At 39.6% G+C, this 21,908-nt stretch overlaps 1 long non-coding RNA gene across 7 annotated transcripts; it reads left to right on the top strand.

Moving 5' to 3' along the window:
* Positions 1-3,315: 3,315 nt before the first annotated feature.
* LOC119285925 lies at positions 3,316-10,253 on the top strand. Of its 7 annotated transcripts, XR_005140018.1 has the most exons (9): positions 3,316-3,777; positions 3,845-3,943; positions 4,017-4,145; positions 4,646-4,718; positions 4,810-4,941; positions 5,120-5,255; positions 6,112-8,118; positions 9,120-9,203; positions 9,802-10,253. It is a non-coding gene; the product is annotated as an uncharacterized LOC119285925 (long non-coding RNA). The 7 variants fall into 7 exon arrangements; XR_005140021.1 differs by lacking the exon at positions 5,120-5,255 and having other exon boundaries at positions 3,317-3,777; positions 3,864-3,943; XR_005140015.1 differs by lacking the exon at positions 5,120-5,255 and having other exon boundaries at positions 3,317-3,777.
* Positions 10,254-21,908: the final 11,655 nt, after the last annotated feature.

Here is a 21,908-nt window from a genome sequence, read left to right as displayed (position 1 = left end):
AAAGAAGATCTCAAAGGACGAGCAACTGCTACCCTCCTGCCTATGCACTGGTTAGGACCTACCCTGACGACGCCCGATAGCGTGTTCGGGCCAAGCCCGGGGGCTCCTGTCGGTGCAACAAGCCCTGGTTCTGTTGCCCAGACTATGCACATGCCTAAGATCAAGATTGCAACCTTCAAGACCAGACCAAGCCAAAGAGATAAGCTCTTTGAAGAATCAAGAGCGCGGATCAAGAACCAAGTCAAGCCATGAGAAGCAAGATGTCACCAAGGGAAAACCTCCCTTGCCGGGCAGGCGAGCCTGGCGAGGTTGAGGTGGTCCCGAAGAATAAGTATCCAGACTTCACCGGCATGCTTGCCAAGCTCAATGAAGGCAAACTAACCTGCCAGGGCTTCACCGCTCCACCTCACAGCGATGCAAGTCATTGATCGGTGCGGTATCAAGCCCCAAGGTGACTAGGTGGCTGTTTCTTGCCACATGGCAGCCACTTCATACGGAAATCATCTCCAAACGAGACCCGTCCAGAGGCGTGTCATGCAGGCAGGCAAGAAGCTGGCAAAGCAGCCCGGCAAGCCATGATGTGAAACTAAGTGGCACATTTAATGCGCTTTGTCCCACCTGCAGAGTTAGGTATGATAGCACTGTTTGCTGTCTAATCAGTGCACAAGGACTGATTTGCCACCATGGTAACCCCTTGATCTATAAAAGGAGGCCCATGTCAACCATAGTAAGGATTTGGACCCTTGTACACTCATATGGGCATGGCCACTCTCGCCCCGAGGCGACCCTACCGAGCAAGAGCGTCGTGTTTCCACCATACTCCACCATCAATCCACCAAAGCAGGAGTAGGGTTTTATGCCTCGCGGCGGCCTGAACCTGGGTAAAATCGCCCGTGTGATATCTATCGTGCTGCGTGACGCTCTCTCCGCTCTTTGTGCAACGTGCTCGTCCCCCTTCTGAACCACAAGGGGCGCATAGCCCCATAGGTGGCCCTGATTTCCCACGACAACTAGTGGTTAAACTAAATTAATACATTATTGTGCTCCCACTCAAATCAATATCTCTCATAACTGATTTTAAGTGATTCAAGATCCAAATCTAGTTCTCTACCATTGATGTGGACATCGCCGATGACGAGAATTTTAACTGGTGGACAAACTTTTGCCGATCATATCTCCATGTAACTCTTGTTCATCTTTGATGCTTCATTCTCCGAGCTTGGAACGATTCTGCTAGAACTTCATGACAATCGAGTGCTATCTGCTACATGGTCGGACCATCCCCATCTTACACCTCATGCCCCGTTTGTACTCATGTGGACATGACACACTCTGGAACGCTTCGTGTTATAAACGGTTTCAACACTGGGAAGAACATCTTTTAACTTGATATTTACTGTGACATATCACCCTAATAATTGACTACTACACAATCAAAGAGTGCAAACAACAAATGGATAAACATCTCAGGCAATTCATAATAGCATGATATGGTATACCCCTGGGCACCGGGAGTTCTCCATGATCGTCTTCAATCTCCAGTTGAAGCGACATGATGGCCAATATTTCATCGTCATGGAAACCGTTTCAAAAACGTTGTTGTGGCGACAATTTCAGAAAACATTGTTGTGGCGACTGTTTCAGTAAACATTGTCATGCCACAAAATTCAGAAATTCCGCCATGGCACGAAATTATAGCTCCTCATCCCACGCCAAGTGCACCTTCTCCTCATCGGGGTCCTCCGTGTATGGTTACCATCCTCACTTGTAACCTTTAGGCTATTTCTACGATATTTACATTAACATGGCAATCTCGTGGCTCCTGCCATCATCCTGTGACGCGCATGCCAATTAAAATTACAACATATAACCATCTCATACGTAAACTCATTATCATGACTAGGCTATACCACATCATATGCACACCCTACAAAACAAAGTTAGACGTCCTATAGTTGGTTTTGGCAAAATTTTCTTTATGCAGTTAACCAGTTTAACAAGTAATACAAGCTACCTATGTCCGCAATTTAGGTGATGATTCTTGATGCTAGATTAAGTTTCGGGATGTGTGAAACAAGACACTTAATTAAAAATCTCTAGCCCCATACTAAACTTCGTCAATACGCGTGACCGCTAGAAGATCACCCATCTTCAACACCCTCTTGTGTATGTGACGGTTCACTATTCTCAACTATGGTGAAGCCCAAGGAACTATTAGCAGATCATCAACAACCAGAGCCGATCGATTGTCAGAACCTTATAACGAAACGACACCATATGGTCGATGAATTCAACCAAAGCAACACTCGAGGGAAGCATAGCAAGAATATCAACCCTCACAATCACATATGATCTAGATCGCAACCTGCACCTACTCATAATCCTGCTCTGATGTCACTATTTGGAAACGTTGTAGAAAACTAAAAATCCCGCGCCTACGATCACCCAAGATCAATATGAAGATGCATAACAGGTTGGGATCACGATTGTTACCATCACCGAGTTGCATCAGAAGAAGAATGTGTCGGTGTAGATCGTACTTGAAGTCCCTCGAACCGCAGATCCCCCTTACCGCCCACGAACAGTCCCTCAAGCTGAAGACCGAATGCACGGCCTCTCTACTTGGTTGCAAGTGTGCAACATTCACGATCCGTCATCACTTCGTCGTCTAGAGCTAATCGTCACTGAAGAATTAGAGGGAGGATATTAGAACCACATAGGGCTTTTAATTATGAGGACAAGAGGATTATCCACACTCTAATTAGTCGACTAGGACCAACTAGAACATGAACTAGAAGAACTAGAGGAGGCTCCAAAACTTGTGTGTTAAGTTGTGGCCAATACCTCAAGTATATATAGGTTAGAGGGTGTGAGGAGGGCTGCCACCAAGGAGGGAAAGCCTCCTTGGGGCGCCAACCAGGAAAGGGGGGGGGGGCTCCTCCTCCACTTGGGCCTTCGTGGCTCAAGTTGGCTTCTATCTCTTGGCCATTTAAGCCCCATTAATATTTAAATTAAATATAGAACGTTCTAAATACCACTAGACCATTATATTTTTTTAACATCTCCGAAAACATTTTCCATCTATATATAATATTTAAAACAATACAGAGGTTAGCCAACTTGCTTGAAGAATGCTCCCTCGGTCAGTTCCTTCGCTGGCTGTTGGATCTGGCCATCTAGAATGTCTGAGCCGTGGGATCTTTACCTGCTATTAAACCCGATTTCACCTAGCGGTCGTTTTTGCCGTCCAATAACTGGTGGGGCTCGCGCCGCGTGTTTATTGGCTGGGTTGATCGATCTCGGGTGGAAAAGGCTTTCGCCCAATCCCCGCGTGCGCTCCGCTCCCAATCCTGGTCGCAGGGTTGGCCACACCTCTCCTTCCTCCCTCGCTCGACAGCGCCGCACCCCCTCCCTCCTTGCTGCTCGTCCGGATAGCCGCCGGTCGCCGCATCCCTTCTCCCCCTTCCTCCTCCTTCCTCCTTCCCGCTGGCGCCAACAAGGGGGCCTCCTGCATGGACGGCCAGGTCTTCGAACCGGGGGTAGAGGAGCAGGGGAGGGCCAAGAAGCCGGCGGTGGGGGTGGAGAAGCCAGGAGGGCCAAGAAGCCAGCGGTGGGTGTGGAGCAACTAGGAGGGCCAAGAAGCCGGCGGTGGGGGTAGAGGAGCAGAGGAGGGCCAAGAAAGCCGGCCGGGAGCACACCACCGTAGGCGTCAAGGGAGCCGTGGACAAGCCGTCAGGAGGAGAAAGCTCCCAGTTTGAGGAGGAGACTACGGCACAGGTGTGTTTCTTCCTATTTTTCTTCCCCCTTTCCTCATCTTTCCATGACGACCTACAAATTTTTTCAGGTTGTGTTTTGAAATCTAGATTGATTTGGTACTGTATGTGGTGTGGTGTGCCCTTGCCAGGAATATCTAATGTGTGTCATGACACAATCAATTGTAGAGGTAAAGATTACTCTGTCCTGGTTCAAAGAGCATTTATATTTCATAAATTGATTGCTTATATCATTGTGAGAAGCTGGGAAGCATGATGCTCGATTAGTAGACTGCCGCTTGAGAAGAAGCTTGTCATATGTCTCTTCGAGCCGCGGCAGCTAGGGGCCTTCGAAGAACACGGGGTTTGACATAGCCATTGAGCAAGTGCAGGGTAATACTCTTATATGCAGTATGGTAATTCTACGTGTGATTTTGGTATGATAAATCTTCAAAAAAAATACTGAAACATGCAGCTACAGCCTGTGGATGATCTATAAGCCAACCAAGGTGGCACTGCTTCAATGGATGTGATGATAAAACAATTTTAAGTGCAGCTCACTAGAAAGTGATTGATCTTACATGTATTTTTTTCTTTTACTGGACGCAAGAAGCAGTAGTGTTAGTAGAGAAGAGGTGGTGTTACTCAGGTTATTTGTGAGCTATGAGAAGCCTCTCTTATACTACTGAGCTTTTTAACTCCACCCAACCAAATGTTCAAATCACGTTTCATTTTAATTTGAAAACTTCTTATGGGATTGGGACCTGGGAGATGATCATGTTGCAGATCATCTCAATTCTTGATAGTTAGAAATCAATATTTAAGACCATGCATGCAATATTTTTTCGAAGCATTCTATTGTAAATCTTCACCAAGTTGCCATTTTTTTGCAGATACAAACCAGATGTAAACAAAGAGGATATGGATTCAGTACGGCCACGAGTGAAGGAATGCTGTTCCAATTTGGTACTTTAGTTTAATATTTTCATTTAGTCTGTATTAGCTTAAGAAACAACATTTGTGGGACAAGTACTGTTTTAACATGGATTTTTTTCAGGATCTTGGAGAATGTTTTCTCACTGTGGTTCAGGTTAAACTGTTGTTCTACTGTTCCTACTCAGCCTCCTAATGTTCTATGTCTTGATGCGCCTTCTTCCAGCTTCTCTATTGGTTTTCTCTTCACACTTATGTAAGTACATGTTCCTCCCTTCCTCCAAATCTTCCCCGGCCATGGTCGTTTGCATCTGGTCATAGTTGTTTGCATGTTTCACTTTCGTTGGTGCTTCATGCGTCGGTCTCAGTGCTCTAAGCAGACCAACATTTCTCATTTTGGCGATTGTATTATTGGGGCTTTGCTACATGTGTAGGTTTGAATTGATGGCTAGAAATACAGAGTGCCATTTTTTCTTATGGAGTGATAATTAAGAAGACATACATAGCTGCAAAGGGATTGCTCAAATGAAACAAGTTGCTAATTTTGTATCTTTGACACTCATGGAAAAGGTGCATGCCAATCCTAATTATAACCATATCACATATATGTGGAACTGCATTATACGAATGGTGTTATCAGGATGATAGATTTCAGTCATAGAACTGAACTGTTCCTTTTCTTGGTGTATATGTGTCATATACAGAATTCAGAAAAAAAAATTGGACACTACAATTCATATATTTACTATTTAGAATCGAGACATCCAATCATGTTAGGATATGATATGGTCTTCTTCCAGGGGCTCTAAGTATTATGAATGTGCATATCCTGATACATGTAATTATAAGGTGGTTACAAGCTAGCTGGACATGTGTGGCAAAATGCTTGCATTTCAGTTTATGTAGGAAGAGGAGCATCAATACCTACTTCTCCTGCCCTGTATATGTAACGTCTTTGTTCCAAGCAATTAGTATATGGTATTAGAGATTCTTATATTCATATATTTGTTTGAAACTTGGTGGATTCCTACCATCTCTATATAATTACAACAAAACCAATAGGTCAGAGCGATGTGTCTCTTAGTGCCATCGATTGGGTACATACGAAGCCTCTCATCCCACAGGCTCATTGTTTCTACCTCAAACCAATCCTGCCTCCTTCTAAATTATTGATACATGTGTTGCTTCATTCATTTATTTTGAGAACACATATTAAACTGGTTTGAGGTAATTTGTTTTTTTTTTTGTTTTTTGTTTTTTGAGATCACATATTAAACTGATAACACCATCCCATGGCCTCCTTGGTCGTATCAATAATTGTACCTGAACAGTGACAAATCTCAAGCGACTGTTGTACCTGAACGGGTGTGGAACCAAATAGTGGTACCGTGTTCTGAGATCTGTTTTTTTGTGCTGCTATCTGCAGGAAAATTCCTAGGGATTTGATTGATGGAGGCATCGCTATTTGTCGCTGGATTATCCATTTTTGCAGCACCAGCAAAGTTGTTTTTGTTTGGAATGGCCAGTTCTCAATTTCTAAATCAGCTATACTATACTTCTTGTCAGGTTACATTATCTTGCTTCGTTTCAGTCTATATGTAGCACAAAAATACTAGGTGACATGGTTGGTTTGTATGTTACACTAATGAACACCACCATAAGGAAAAGGGCATTGCACTTCTTTGTTAATATTTGGTCTGTTCCTATTCGGTGACATACTATTCTGGTTGGTTAGCTTCACGCTCTAAAGCTAGGATTTTAATTCTTTGAGTGTAAGTAATGTATTGTTATACCAGATGAAATATATGCAGACACTGCTAACATGATTTTTCTTATAGGCGGAAGTATATTTTTTAAATCCATCTGTTCAATTCTTAGGACCATACTTTACTAGAAGTCCAGAACTATGTGATTTGGTAATTGTGTCAAAGCTCGCCTGGTTGTGCCGTATTGCATTGTGAATGCTATGTTGTTGGGGAATCAGCGAGCTTGGTTATATTTCTGTGGCTGTCATGTTAACTGGTGGCCGTAGTGCTTCTTGCTAGCTACGAGTTCTTCTTGTGTGTTTGCTTAGTGGCTTAGTTATGTGTGTGTGTGTGTGTCCGGGCACCTGTTGTGTTTTTTGCTTGCTTGTTGGTGCGTGCATGATTGTTGTGACTGGGCGCTGGTTGTTCGGTGCTGGGCTGCTGATGGCATGCTACCTGCTTCGAAAAAAGGAATGAAAGGAAGCATTTGTTCATAGAACAAATATATTGTAAATTTTTCCATCGAAAGCCTGCATATTTAGCAAGGAAAAGGAGTCTATAGAGCCTTAGGTTCTTGTTATATGTTGATTTTGCAAAATTTCTGCAGCTATATATTTGCTCAATCCAAAAGACAAATTGTACTCAACCTTCAGTATAATGTATTTCTAATTGTTCATAACTGCTTAATTTTTTGTTGTGATTTTGCAAGATATTGAAATTATTGTATTTCGAAATTGTTACACTGATTCCTCGATGCTCTGTTCATGGCTTTTTTATTATTTTATCCTTCTTTGCTTTTTTCCTTTCCTACAAGAAGATGTCGAGTCATGTAATATGTTCAAAGAAGAGAGAATCTGCATTTTATGAATCCTTTCTTCTTTCTTCATTGTTACTTCAAGTTAGTGAATCATTTAAGTTGTATTGAGCAGCTTCATGTGATGGTTTCTTCGTCTACACATCTTATTCAGTCACGAGGCCAGTAAGATCTTTTGCCTTTTAGGAAAAAGGGAGATGCCATTTAGACCTTACTCTTCCAACTTGATCTTTAACTTGCTACTACTGTTTCTAAGCATTTTTTATTTGCTTCAGAGGATGAGCTCACCTTATTCAGTGGATGTGCCAAGTAAAAAAAATTAGAAACTGAGCAATTAGTTCCACTCTTATATTTTGTACAGCAGTCCAAATTATCCAATAAATCATTTGTTAGCAGGGTCAAATTATAGAAGTTGAATCAGTTGTTCCAAATTACCCAGTGAGACTTATTCCATTTGTTTATCCTTTTGTCCTTTTAATCAAGAACAATGTTTAGAGCTTACATGGTTGTCGAAATTTAGTTATGTAAAAGAGGAATATTGATATCATGCAATGATCAGTGCAGATTAGGATAGTTATAGAGTTCTTCCTCAGTTTTCATTGAGCAAAGATTGAATCTGTATGATTTGTTCTAATACCAAGTAAATCTTGGTCTGCATTGTGTTAGTTTTCCCACTGAGTTTTTTTGGCTATTTTCGTTTAAATTGGTAGTTGATGTGAAAAAGTGTGTTGACATGCATGTAACCAAATCATGTATTAATGTGAGGTACTACATATACTTGCCTATCTCTTTCCAGAAGAACAGCCCTCTTGATCCAACTAGGAACATCAAAACCAAATGGGATATCATTGAGTGGACTTCAGATGGCCATGCTGTGAGTACACCATTAGTATCTGAATCTGCTTTGTATAATTAAGACACACTTTCTACATATCCCTGCTATATTGATACCATGTGATCACTTAACATGAGTGTGACTAGCCTATTTTCTTGCCTAACTGTGTGATTGCATGTAGTAATGCATGGCTTCTCTATTTAAATGGAGAGTTGTGTTTATCATAATAATTATATACCACAGACTTGTTTCTTTCTGTTTATATAATAATGCAGTTCGTCTTCTACAATATGTTTTCTTCATTACATGTCTTCTAATTGTTCATCTTTTTTTCTCTTTCGACGACAAAATAACTTCGCGTTTTGAAATATTTAGTACGCCATCATGGTCTTTCTTAAGGGTGTTCATGCCTTTTTTCCTTCTATAAATTAGTGGTCTTCTATTCATGTTACGAACCCCAATATGGCATCTCGCCATTCCCCACGATCCACATGTTAAGTATGGATTTATTTAATGATAATTTGATATCAACTGCCTTTTCTTCAGGATAATCTGACACCTAATAAGGACCAAGAGAACAACAAAGATTCTAAGGGGCAACCTTTTGGGTTTAAGGATATAAACAACATGTCTTATGAGGATTTGAACTGCTGTTCTTTTAGTTCCACTCTTAAATGTTTTGGTTCTTGAAGGCCTGCACTTTCCTGGTGGAGTAGGAGCAAAATAATTTAGAGGCTTTAAAGCTGCTGCACTTTAGTAGTTAGGATCAATTCTTTGTTTTGGTTTGAAATGCTCCTCAATTCCTCCTATTTGATTGTATCCAAAGGACATGAAATATATTCAGAAAGCGTCAGTTTTGTATTCTGTGTGTGCTTTCAGTTAATCCTTCAAAATTTCATGATACATCGGGTTTATAAAGGGCTATCTCACAAGCACTTGATAGCAAGAGAATTACTCCATGACATTGCCTCAATTGCATGTAATGGCTATTCTCCAAAATAAGATTGTTGCTTACTTTGCTTACCACCATCTCATCCCAGGCCCTCTAGCTATAGTCATGGAAAAGATGGTGTTCGGAGCTATATCTTGGAAAATATTTCTTGTCATTCCATTAAATTTCGGAGGTAACAATTTTCCATCGCTTCTAGACCATAGTGCGTTCCATAAATAGCTTGCGTATAGTATTATAAATGTACTCTTTTCCTTTATTTAGATAAGGTATTTTAATGTTTCCTGTTCTCCATATGCAGTTAGTGTATAATAGCTGCTAATTTTTGCCTTCTGTACTTCTTTAGAAAATGCTGCTAAAGGTAAGAGTAGGACAATGCTAGATATAACTGATGCTAATATGCTCCTGAAGGTAGGAATATGATGGCATGCCCATAATTTCAGGATGATTAAGAGGCTGGTTAAGGTCGTAAATAAATTGACTGGGTAACTAAATTAAGAAGTACTGTCAACCTATCCTCCTTTAGGCTATCCTCTTTCTTCTGTTGGAAATTGTCGTCTCCTTTATTAGGCTATCCTCTTTCTTCTGTTGGAAATTATTGTCTCCTATTCATTCTGTGAACTTCCGCACAAATGACACTCTGTTTTCAAGTTGTTCTTTCCATTTTCTTTAAGGAGCTCCTTCAGTTAATATGCTTGAATATTACAAATCTTTAAATTTGCACTTTGTTCGTATATGTCCGACATGCCTTAAAGTTCTTGCTAGAAGTTTAGATATGGAGGAGCTGGACATGGATGGCGAGAAGGCGGCCAGACCAGAGTTCGCCTACCCCTACTGCTATGAGGACCATGAGGTTGCCTCCTTGTGCGCGCATGTAGAAGAGGAGCACCCATTGGAGTGGAGATATAGTTTGCACAATGTTCTGGTCCAGCAAAGTATTTTAGATGTGCAAAAGAGTAGTGTCTTGGGGTAGAAAATTAATATTGATCTTGAAACCTTGAGATAGAAAAAAGAGCTTTTCACATTTGTTGCTGTTGAGTCCTGACTAGCAATTATATAACCCTCAGGCCTCAGTAGCAATTATGTTACCTTCTTATTTGTTCTCAGGTTACTTGCCTTCTTCTTTCAACCCATCTCTCTAAGAATTATAGTGCAGGTTTTGTAGGGCAGGTTAAAGAACCCAATACAATGCTCTTTGAGTCGAGTTTTTTTATATTCGCTGGCATGATTGTTGTGTGCACTTCTTACTGAAGATTATCCCAGTGTTATTTGCTTTCAGAAAAGAAAGAGACGGTTCAATGTGCGCTTCATATCATCACATCAAATGGAATAATCGAATAGGCTTCTATATCATCATATCTGCACACATAATCTATTCTATGATTGTTTACCTCTTTAGTCTACTGTTGTTAGATGATGAACTTATGCTATTTTATGCCAAGTAGTTAAATTTGTGCGCATCTTCTCATGGATCATACTTAGATTTTGCAATTGTGGCCCATAGGGCCATGCTAATTAGTGTTGGCCATGATCAGGAGTAAATTTATACAGATTTTGATTTGCATGTTATTTTGTCCAGCATGGAAGGCACCAATGGGGCTAATGTTATGCTTATTTTCTTTGATAAAAAATTATACGTACAAAATCTGCTTGAAGTTTTAACTGTAACTGTATGTCTGCATTGGATAATTTCTTGGACTCATGTACAGTAGCTTGCATGATCTTTTCTTGGCATGCCAGGAAAAATTCTTTTCAAAACAAGCCCATAGGAAGTATAATCAGGCATCTTCAGCTGCAAAAGTTTCTTTTCCATGTTGATATATCTGGATGGTCCGAGTTTCAAAATATTTTCTTAGAGACGTTAGGTAAATCTGGCTATAATGGCCCTCCAGATCGTAGGAATGATCTTGCAAAATTCCTATGTATGCTTGCCTATGTCTCAGTTTCACATGAATTTATACATACCTTCTAGCTCAATTTTTGGGCCTTTTTTTTGGAATGCCTATGCATTTATGACCTATATGGCTTTTCTCTTATAATCTGAAGAGTCCTTAAAATTATTGATATATTATAAATGACTAATTGATAGTATAAGAGTTCTAGGGTTTATTACGTTCTACAATTAGCATTCATTAGGAACCAAGACGGCAATCCTCCAAACATTTCGGCAACTTCCTATGTTCTTTTTGCACGTAGGCACAATAAAAAGTTTATAGAAACACTACTTTAAAAAAATTAAAGGCCTCTTAACTGGTCTACACATGCTGTTAGGTATATGTATATTTTTAGGACCAGAATATGTGTTTTCTAAACACTTTTGTGAACACACACCAAAGTATATGTTTTTTCACGCATAAGGATCTAAATTCTTAGTGTTGGTATTAGCTCAAACACAAGATTACTAAAAAAATACACTTATTTTCAAGGTGGCATAATTTTGAATGGGGCTTTGTGCTACCAAATTAAAAGGTGTAGATACAACTCAGGTAGACGACAAGCCACCATTTTTTCTTCCATTAAAGAAAATTAAATTTGCTCAATATATGCCTGCCCACAACTAATAAGCCAACTAAATCATGTATTTTGTTTCGGATGCAACTATGTGCTACCAAATTAAAATGTGCATATACGTCCCATTGTAGATAGAAGCCACCGTTTTTTTCTTGAAGGAGATTAAAATTGTTGCCATATGTGCTTGCCCACAACTAAACCAACAAACTACGGATTTTCTTTTCAATGTCCACATGGATTCAACGGGTCTTTGCCATTTAAGACTTTATACAACCAAATAAGAATGTGTATATATCATCTCATTGTACACAGCAACACACCATTTATGGGGCTAAAGAATATTTTATTTATTATCACACATGCTTGCCCAGACATATTTTTTAAATAAGACTCTATACTATCAAGTTAAAATGTGTACATTCATCCCATTGTACATAACAATCCACCGTGTTTCCTATTAAAGGGGATTAAACCATGCAATTGTTTTTCATCGCGGACATGGCTTTAGCGTGCCTCTGCTAATTTAGTGACCACTCTATGATTTTTGTGAAGTTTGCAACTAAGAGAGATTAAATTTGTTGTCATATGTGATTGCCCGTAACAAAATCAACTGAACCATGGATTTCTTTTCATCGCTAACATGGAATCAATAGGTCTCTGCGCCATTTGACGTAACAAAATCAACTAAACCATGTTTTTTTCCTTAGGTTTCTTATCCTTTTCCCTCTTTTTTTGCAGGAAAAATATGCATGGCTAGATTTCTCATCATGATAACCATGTTTTCAAACTTGCTAAAAAAATACAACCATGCCAACTTTACTCTCTCATCATAGTGCCCATATTTTCAAACTGAACATATTCATATTATGCAAAGTTCCCCTTTTCCCAGACTATTATTTAACAACGTAATAAACATGTTTAAAAATAGCATGATTTAGTTGAAGGTTCTTGCAGCATGAAACTATTTTCATCGACAACATGTCTTCAGCAGGTCTCTCCGCCAGTTGGCGCAACGGGTCAACTAGTATCAGTAATACCTGGCATTACTCGATATTCACCGAAACCCTTCCGTTGACCCTGAAACGCTTCCGGATCCTCTTGGAACTATTCCGAATTTTAATGAAACAACAACACAAATATATTATCATCACTCCCGTCCTAATAACACTCAAAAGATCGTGATTTCGTTAAGCTTGTGTCCCCGTAGGTTCGGTAACTTACATACATGAACGAAATCATTCATTCAATGACCGACAACGGGACTGTGGACGTCTATATTGATCCCTATGAGCACATGAATGATATTCGAGTGAACCTTTGTTTATCTTGTGATGTTGCCTTTGCTTTGCCATACTTTACAAGACCCGGGATGTATGGGTATCCTGAGTCATTGATTCGTTTCCAATGTATCTACTTTTCGTAACGCTTTTCCTCTTGTTTTGGACTCTAATTTGCATGATTTGAATGAAACTAACCCCGGACCGACACTGTTTTCAGCAGAACTACCATGGTGTTGTTTTTGTGCAGAAATAATAGTTCTCGGAATGGAACGAAACTTTGCGAGGATTTTTTATACAATAAAGAGAATTTTTGGAGCCAAGAACCACCGGAGTGGGGCACCTGGGTGGGAAAAACCCACCAGGGCGCGTCTGCCCCCTAGCACATCCAGGTGGGTTGTCCCCACCTGGTGGCCCCGCAGACCCTGAAACCGACGCTATATAATCACATATTTCCAGAAAAAAATAACAGATTAAGAATTATCGCGTTTCACGAGACAGAGCCGTCGTCACCTCCTGTTATTCATTGGGTGGCCAGATCTGGAGTCCGTTTGGGGCTCCGAAGAGGGGGATCTTCAATCTTCGTCATCACCAACCCTTCTCCATCGCCAATTCCATGATGCTCCCCACCGGGAGTGAGTAATTCCTTCGTAGGCTCGCTGGTCGGTGAGGAGTTTGATGAGATTCATCATGTAATATAGTTAGTTTTGTTAGGGCTTGATCCCTAGTATCCACTATGTTCTGAGATTGATGTTGCTATGACTTTGCCATGCTTAATGCTTGTCACTTTGGGACAGTGCCATGATTTCAGATCTGAACTGTTTATGTTATCACCATTATATCCATGTTTTGTATCCGATCTTGCAAGTTATAGTCACCTACTACGTGTTATGATTCGGCAACCCCGGAGTGACAATAGTCGGGACCACTCCCGGTGATAACCGTAGTTTGAGGAGTTCGTGTATTCATCGTGTGTTAATGCTTTGTTCCGGTTCTCTATTAAAATGAGACCTTAATATCCCTTAGTTTCCAATTGGACCCCGCTGCCATGGGAGGGTAGGACAAAAGACGTCATGCAAATTCTTTCCATAAGCACGTATGACTATTTACAGAATACATGCCTACATTATATTTATGAACTGGAGCTAGTGCCGTATCGCCCTAGGTTATGACTGTCACAAGATGAATATCATCCAACAAATCACCGATCCAATGCCTACGAATTTCTCTTATATTGTTCTTGATAAGTTACCATAGCTATCATTACTGTTACACTTGCTACAAAATTACTGCTATCATTGTTATCGTTTCTATTGCTATTGCTACTACTATCAAAACTAACATATTACTGTGCTACTAATCACTTTGCCGCAGGTAATTAATATCCAGGTGTGACTGAATTGACAACTCAGTTGCTAATACTTACAAATATTCTTTGGCTCCCCTTGTGTCAAATTTATAAATTTGGGTTGAATACTCTACCCTCGAAAATTGTTGCGATCCCCTATACTTGTGGTTATCAAGACCTTTTTCTGGCGCCGTTGCCAAGGAGCATAGCTATATTTGTTGAGTCACTTGAGATTATTGTCAATTTATCACTATGAAGAATCTGAAGGATGCTAAGACCAAGATATTTCCCTCTAAGACGAGGGGAGGTAATGAACTACCATCTAGCTCTGCTTTGTATTCACCTTCTGTTATAAGTAAACTTGCAACACCACCACATGCTATTAATCCTGATATGTCGCAAGTTATTGATGATGCTACTTCTGCTATGAATGATACTTATGATGATGATAGTACCTTGCTTGATGACGATGTGCCATCAGGTGAATTTCTTGATGAACAAATTGCTAGAGTAAGACAACATGATGTTGTTGAAACAGATGATGAGATTGAAACTGAAAATCTTGAAGTGCCTACAAGAACTAGCCCTCCCAGATATGAATTTCCTAAGGTACCGGAAGGTTATATTATGAATGAAGAGACAACTAGAGACATTCTTGCTTGTAAGGATGGAGATGATCTAGAGAAATTATTATGCAAGTATAAGGAAAAATCCTTGAATGCTAGAATGCAATATGATCCTAAGTTTGCTACTTCACCTATCTTTATTGATGATAAGGATTATGAATTCTCTGTCGACCCAGAGTTAATTACTTCGGTTGAATCTGACCCTTTCCTTGGTTATGAAACTGAAACTGTTGTGGCACATCTTACTAAGTTGAATGACATAGCCACCCTTTTTACTCATGATGAGAAAACTCGCTATTACTATATTCTCAAGTTATTTCTGTTCTCATTAAAGGGTGATGCTAAAGCTTGGTGCAATACTGTTGCTCCTGGTTGTGTGCGTAGTCCCCAGGATATGATTTGTTACTTCTCTGAAAAATATTTCCCTGCTCATAAGAAACAAGCTGCTGCTACCTCTTGAGCATGCATTGGTTTTCCCTTGAAGAGGAAAGGGTGATGTAGCAAAGTAGCGTAAGTATTTCCCTCAGTTTTTGAGAACCAAGGTATCAATCCAGTAGGAGATAACACGCAAGTCACCTAGTACCTGCACAAACAATCAAGAACCTCGCAACCAATGTGATAAAGGGGTTGTCAATCCCTTCATGGTCACTTGTGAAAGTGAGATTTGATAAAGATAGTAAGATAAATATTTTTGGTATTTTTGTTGTATAAATTGGAAAGTAAAGATTGCAAAATAGTAAACAAGATGCGATAATAAAAGAGATGCAATATAATAAGAAAGAGACCCAGGGGCCATAGGTTTCATTACTGGCTTCTCTCATGATAGCATATATTACGGCGGGCGAACAAATTACTACCGAGCAATTGATAGAAGAGCGCATAGTTATGAGAATATCTATGCAATGATTATGAATATAGGCATCACATCCGTGTTAAGTAGACCGAGACGATTCTGCATCTACTATTATTACTCCACACATCGTCCGCTATCCAGCATGCATATAGAGTATCAAATTCATAAGAACAGACTAATGCATTAAGCAAGATGACATGATGTAGAGGGATAAACTCAAGCAATATGATATAAACCCCATCTTTTTATCCTTGATGGAAACAATACAATACGTGCCTTGCTGCCCCTATTGTCACTGGGAAAGCACACCGCAAGATTGAACCCATAGGTAAGCACTTCTCCCATTCCAAGAAAAGATCAATCTAGTAGACTAAACTAAACCGATAATTCGAAGAGACTTGCAAAGATATCAAATCATGCATATAAGAATTCAGAGAAGAACCAGATATTATTCACAGATAAACTTGATCATAAATCCACAATTCATCGGACCTCGGCAAACACACCGCAGAAAGTATTACATCGAATAGATCTCCAAGAACACCGAGGAGAACTTTGTATTGAGAACCAAAGAGAGATCAGAAGCCATCTAGCTAATAACTATGGACCCGAGGGTCTGTGGTAAACTACTCACACATCATCGGAGAGGCTATGGTGCTGATGTAGAAGCCCTCCGTGATCGAATCAACCTCCGGCAGATCGCCGGAAAAGGCCCCAGATGGGATCTTACGGGTACAAAAGGTTGCGGCAGTGGGAAAGTGCTTTCGTGGCTCCCCCTAATGTTTTTAAGATATAAGAGTATATATAGGCGAAAGAAGTACGCCGGTGTTGCTCTGTGGGGCCCATGAGGGTGGGAGGTGTGCCTACCCCCTGGGCGCGCCCTCCTATCTCGTGGACGCCTCATGGAGTTCCAGACTTCCATACCAAGTCTCATGGTTTGCATTTGTTCCAAGAAATATCCTTGCGAAGGTTTCGTTCCGTTTGGATTCTGTTTGATATTCCTTTTCTACGAAACACTGAAATAGGCAAAAAAAAACAGAAACTGGCACTGGGCCTCCGGTTAATAGGTTAGTCCCAAAAATAATATAAAAGAGCATATTAAAGCCCATTAAACATCCAAAATAGGTAATATAATAGCGTGGAACAATCAAAAATTATAGATACGTTGGAGACGTATCAAGCATCCCCAAGCTTAATGCATGCTCATCCTTGAGTAGGTAAATGATAAAAACGGAATTTTTGATGTGGAATCCTACCTAACATAATTTTCAATGTAATTTTATTTATTGTGGCATGAATGTTAAGATCCGAAAGATTCAAGACAAAATTTAATATTGACATAAAAATTATAATACTTCAAGCATACTAACCAAGCAATTATGTCTTCTCAAAATAACATAGCCAAAGAAATCTCATCCCTACAAAATCATATAGTTTGCCTATGCTTCATTTTCGTCACACAAAATGCTCCAATCATGCACAACCCCGATGACAAGCCAAGCAATTGTTTCATACTTTAGTATTCTCAAACTTTTTCAACTTTCACGCAATATATGAGCGCGAGCCATGGACATAGCACTATAGGTGGAATAGAATGGTGGTTGGGGAGAAGACAAAAAGGAGGAAGATAGTCTCACATCAACTAGGCGCATCAATGGGCTATGGAGATGCCCATCAATAGATATCAATGTGAGTGAGTAGGGATTACCATGCAACGGATGCACTAGAGCTATAAGTGTATGAAAGCTCAACAAAAGAAACTAAGTGGGTGTGCATCCAACTTGCTTGCTCACGAAGACCTAGGGCAATTTGAGGAAGCCCATCATTTGAATATACAAGCCAAGTTCTATAATTAAAAATTCCCACTAGTATATGAAAGTGACAACATAAGAGACTCTCTATCATGAAGATCATGGTGCTACTTTGAAGCACAAGTGTGGAAAAAGGATAGTAACATTGCCCCTTCTCTCGTTTCTTCTCTTTTTTTTGTTTGGGCCTTCTCCTTTTTTATGGTCTCTTTTTTTCGTTCGGAGTGTCATCCCGACTTGTGGGGGAATCGTAGTCTCCATCATCCTTTCCTCACATGGGACAATGCTCTAATAATGAAGATCATCACACTTTTATTTACTTACAACTCAAGAATTACAACTCGATACTTAGAACAAAATATGACTCTATGTGAATGCCTCCGGCGGTGTACCGGGATGTGCAATGAATCAAGAGTGACATGTATGAAAAATTATGAATGGTGGCCATGCCACAAATACGATGTCAACTACATGATCATCCAAAGCAATATGACTATGATGAAGCATGTCATAATAAACGGAAAGGTGGAAAGTTGCATGGCAATATTTCTCGGAATGGCTATGGAAATGCCATAATAGGTAGGTATGGTGGCTATTTTGAGGAAGGTAAATGATGGGTTTGTGGTACCGGTGAAAGTTGCGTGGCACAAGAGAGGCTAGCAATGGTGGATGGGTGAGAATGCGTATAATCCATGGACTCGGCATTATTCATAAAGAACTCACATACTTATTGCCAAAATCTACAAGTCATCAAAACCAAGAACTACGTGCATTCTCCTAGGGGGATAGATTGGTAGGAAAAGACCATCGCTCGTCCCCAACCGCCACTCATAAGGAAGGCAATCGAAGAAACACCTTATGCTTCAAATTTGTCACACAATGGTTACTATACGTGCATGCTACGGGACTTGCAAACCTCAACACATGTATTTCTCAATTTCACAATTACTCAACTAGCACGACTCTAATATCACCATCTTTATATCTCAAAACAATTATCAAGTATCAAACTTCTCATAATGCACTCTATATGATAGTTTTTATTATACCCATCTTGAATGCCCACCATATCAGGACTAACTTTATAACCAAAGAAAATTATCATGCTGTTCTAAAAGATTCTCAAAATAATATAAGTGAGGCATGAGAGATCAATAATTTCTATAAAATAAAACCACCACCATGCTCTAAAAAGATATAAGTGAAGCACTAGAGCAAAATTATCTAGCTCAAAAGATATAAGTGAAGCACATAGAGTATTCTAATAAATTCCGATTCATGTGTGTCTCCCAAAAGGTGTGTACAGCAAGGATGATTGTGGTAAACTAAAAAGTAAAGACTCAAATCATACAATACGCTCCAAGCAAAACACATATCATGTGGTGAATAAAAATGCAGCCTCAAGTAAAGTTACCGATAGACGAAGACGAAAGAGGGGATGCCTTCCGGGGCATCCCCAAGCTTAGGCTTTTGGTTGTCCTTGAATTTTAACTTGGGATGCCTTGGGCATCCCCAAGCTTAGGCTCTTGCCACTCCTTGTTCCAAAATCCATCAAATCTTTACTCCAAAACTTGAAAACTTCACAACACAAAACTCAACAGAAAATTGCATGAGCTCCGTTAGTATAAGAAAGCAAACCACCACTTTAATGTATTGTAATTAACTCATTCTTTATTTATATTGGTGTTAAACCTACTGTATTCCAACATCTCTATGGTTCATACCCCCGATACTACCCATAGATTCATCAAAATAAGCAAACAACACACGAAAAAACAGAATCTGTCAAAACACAACAATCTGTAGCAATCTGGAGGTTTCAAATACTTCTGTAACTCCAAAAATTCTGAAAAATTAGGACGACCTAAATAATTTGTATATTGATATACTTCAGTTGCAATTGGTATTTTATCGCTCTCTGGTAAAAAACGAAAATTATTTTTGTGAGCGCATACTTTCTGTTTTTTCAGCAAGATCAAACAACAATCACCCAAGAAGATCCTAAAGGCTTTACTTGGCACAAACACTAATTAAAATATAAGAAACACAATCATAACAGAGGCTAGATAAGTTATTCATTACTAAACAAGAACAAAAATAAAAATGGGTTTCCTCCCAACAAGCGCTATCGTTTAACGCCCTAGCTAGGCATTGATAATTCCAATGATGCTCACATGAAAGACAAGAATTGAAGCACAAAGAGAGCATCATGAAACACGTGACAAACACATCTAAGTCTAACATACTTCCTATGCATAGGCATCTTATAGGAAAACAAATTATCATAGCAAGCAAAAACAAGCATATGCAAGGAAGCGGAAAGAAACAATAGCAATCTCAACATAACGAGAGGTAATTTAGTAACATGAAAATTTCTACAATCATATTTTCCTCTCTCATAATAATTACATGTGGGATCACAAGCAAATTCAACAAAATAGCTATCACATAAAATATTTTCAACATGATCCACATGCATGCAAAGTTGACACTCTTTTCTAAAATAGTGGGATTAACATGAACTAAACTCATGACCTCTCCAAACCCACTTTTATCGAAAATTACATAAGATTGAACATTCTTCAAATACGTGGGATCAAAAGTTGACACTCTTCTAAACCCATTTTCATTATTATCAATCTTATATTCATCAGGGGCTTAAATAAATTTTTAAAATCATAAGAAGAATCACCCCAATCATGACCATTGCAACAAGTAGTGGACATAGCAAAACTAGCATCCCCAAGCCTAGGGTTTTGCATATTATTAGCACAATTAACATTCATAGAATTTATAATAACATCATTGCAATCATGCTTTTTATTCAAAGATCTATCGTGAATCACTTTATAAAGCACTTCATCACAATCTTCAGATTCACGGATTTCAAGAAAAACTCCATAAAGATAATTTAGTGCACTCAACTCACTAGCAATTGGTTCATCATAATTGGATCTCTTAAAAAGATTAGCAAGAGGATGAGGATCCATAACAATAGATATTTAGCAAGCGAAGATGCAAGCTAATAGAATGCACATGGTAACACGAGCAAACAGAAGGACGAACGGAAGAGGGCGAATAAAACGGCAAAGGTGAAGTGGGGGAGAGGAAAACGAGAGGCAAATGGTAAATAATGTAATGCGAGGGAGAAGAGTTTATGATGGGTACTTGGTATGTCTTGACTTGAGCATATATCTCCCCAGCAACGGCGCCAGAAATCCTTCTTGCTACCTCTTGAGCATGCATTGGTTTTCCCTTGAAGAGGAAAGGGTGATGCAACAAAGTAGCATAAGTATTTCCCTCGGTTCTTGAGAACCAAGGTATCAATCCAGTAGGAGATAACACACAAGTCACCTAGTACCTGCACAAACAATCAAGAACCTTGCAACCAACGAGATAAAGGGGTTGTCAATCCCTTCACGATCACTTTGCGAAAGTGAGATCTGATAAAGATAGTAAGATAAATATTTTTGGTATTTTTGTTGTATAGATTGGAAAGTAAAGATTGCAAAATAGTAAACGAGATGCGATAGTAAAAGAGATGCAATATAATAAGAAAGAGACTCGGGGGCCATAGGTTTCACTAGTGGCTTCTCTCAAGATAGCATGTATTACGGTGGGTGAACAAGTTATTGTCGAGCAATTGATAGAAGAGTGCATAGTTATGAGAATACCCAGGCAATGATTATGAATATAGGCATCACGTCCGTGTTAAGTAGACCGAAGTGATTCTGCATCTACTACTATTACTCCACACATCGACCGCTATCCAGCATGGATCTAGAGTATTAAGTTCATAAGAACATAGTAATGCATTAATTAAGATGACATGATGTAGAGGGATAAACTCAAGCAATATGATATAAACCCCATCTTTTTATCCTTGGTGGCAACAATACAATACGTGCCTTGCTGCCCCTATTTTCACTGGGAAAGCACACCGCAAGGTTGAACGCAAAGCTAAGCACTTCTCCCATTGCAAGAAAGATCAATCTAGTAGGCCAAACTAAACCGATAATTCGAAGAGACTTGCAAAGATATCAAATCATGCATATAAGAATTCAGAGAAGAATCAAATATTATTCATAGATAAACTTGATAATAAATCCACAATTCATCGGATCTCAGGAAACACACCGCAAAAAGTATTACTTTGAATAGATCTCCAAGAACATCGAGGAGAACTTTGTATTGAGAACCAAAGAGAGATAAGAAGCCATCTAGATAATAACTATGGACCCGAAGTTCTGTGGTAAACTACTCACACATCATCGGAGAGGCTATGGTGTTGATGTAGAAGCCCTTCGTGATCGAATCCCCCTCCGGGAAATCGCCGAAAAAGGCCCCAGATGGGATCTCATAGGTACAGAAGGTTGCGGCGGTGGAAAAGTGGTTTTGTGGCTCCCCTTGATGTTTTTAGGGTATAAGAGTATGTATAGGCGAAAGAAGTACGTCGG

This window comes from Triticum dicoccoides, chromosome 4A (assembly GCF_002162155.2).
Source record: "Triticum dicoccoides isolate Atlit2015 ecotype Zavitan chromosome 4A, WEW_v2.0, whole genome shotgun sequence".
NCBI classification, from domain to species: domain Eukaryota; kingdom Viridiplantae; phylum Streptophyta; class Magnoliopsida; order Poales; family Poaceae; genus Triticum; species Triticum dicoccoides.
The sequence above is the reverse complement of the archived record's forward strand: the minus strand, read 5'-3'. Positions and strand labels throughout refer to the sequence as shown.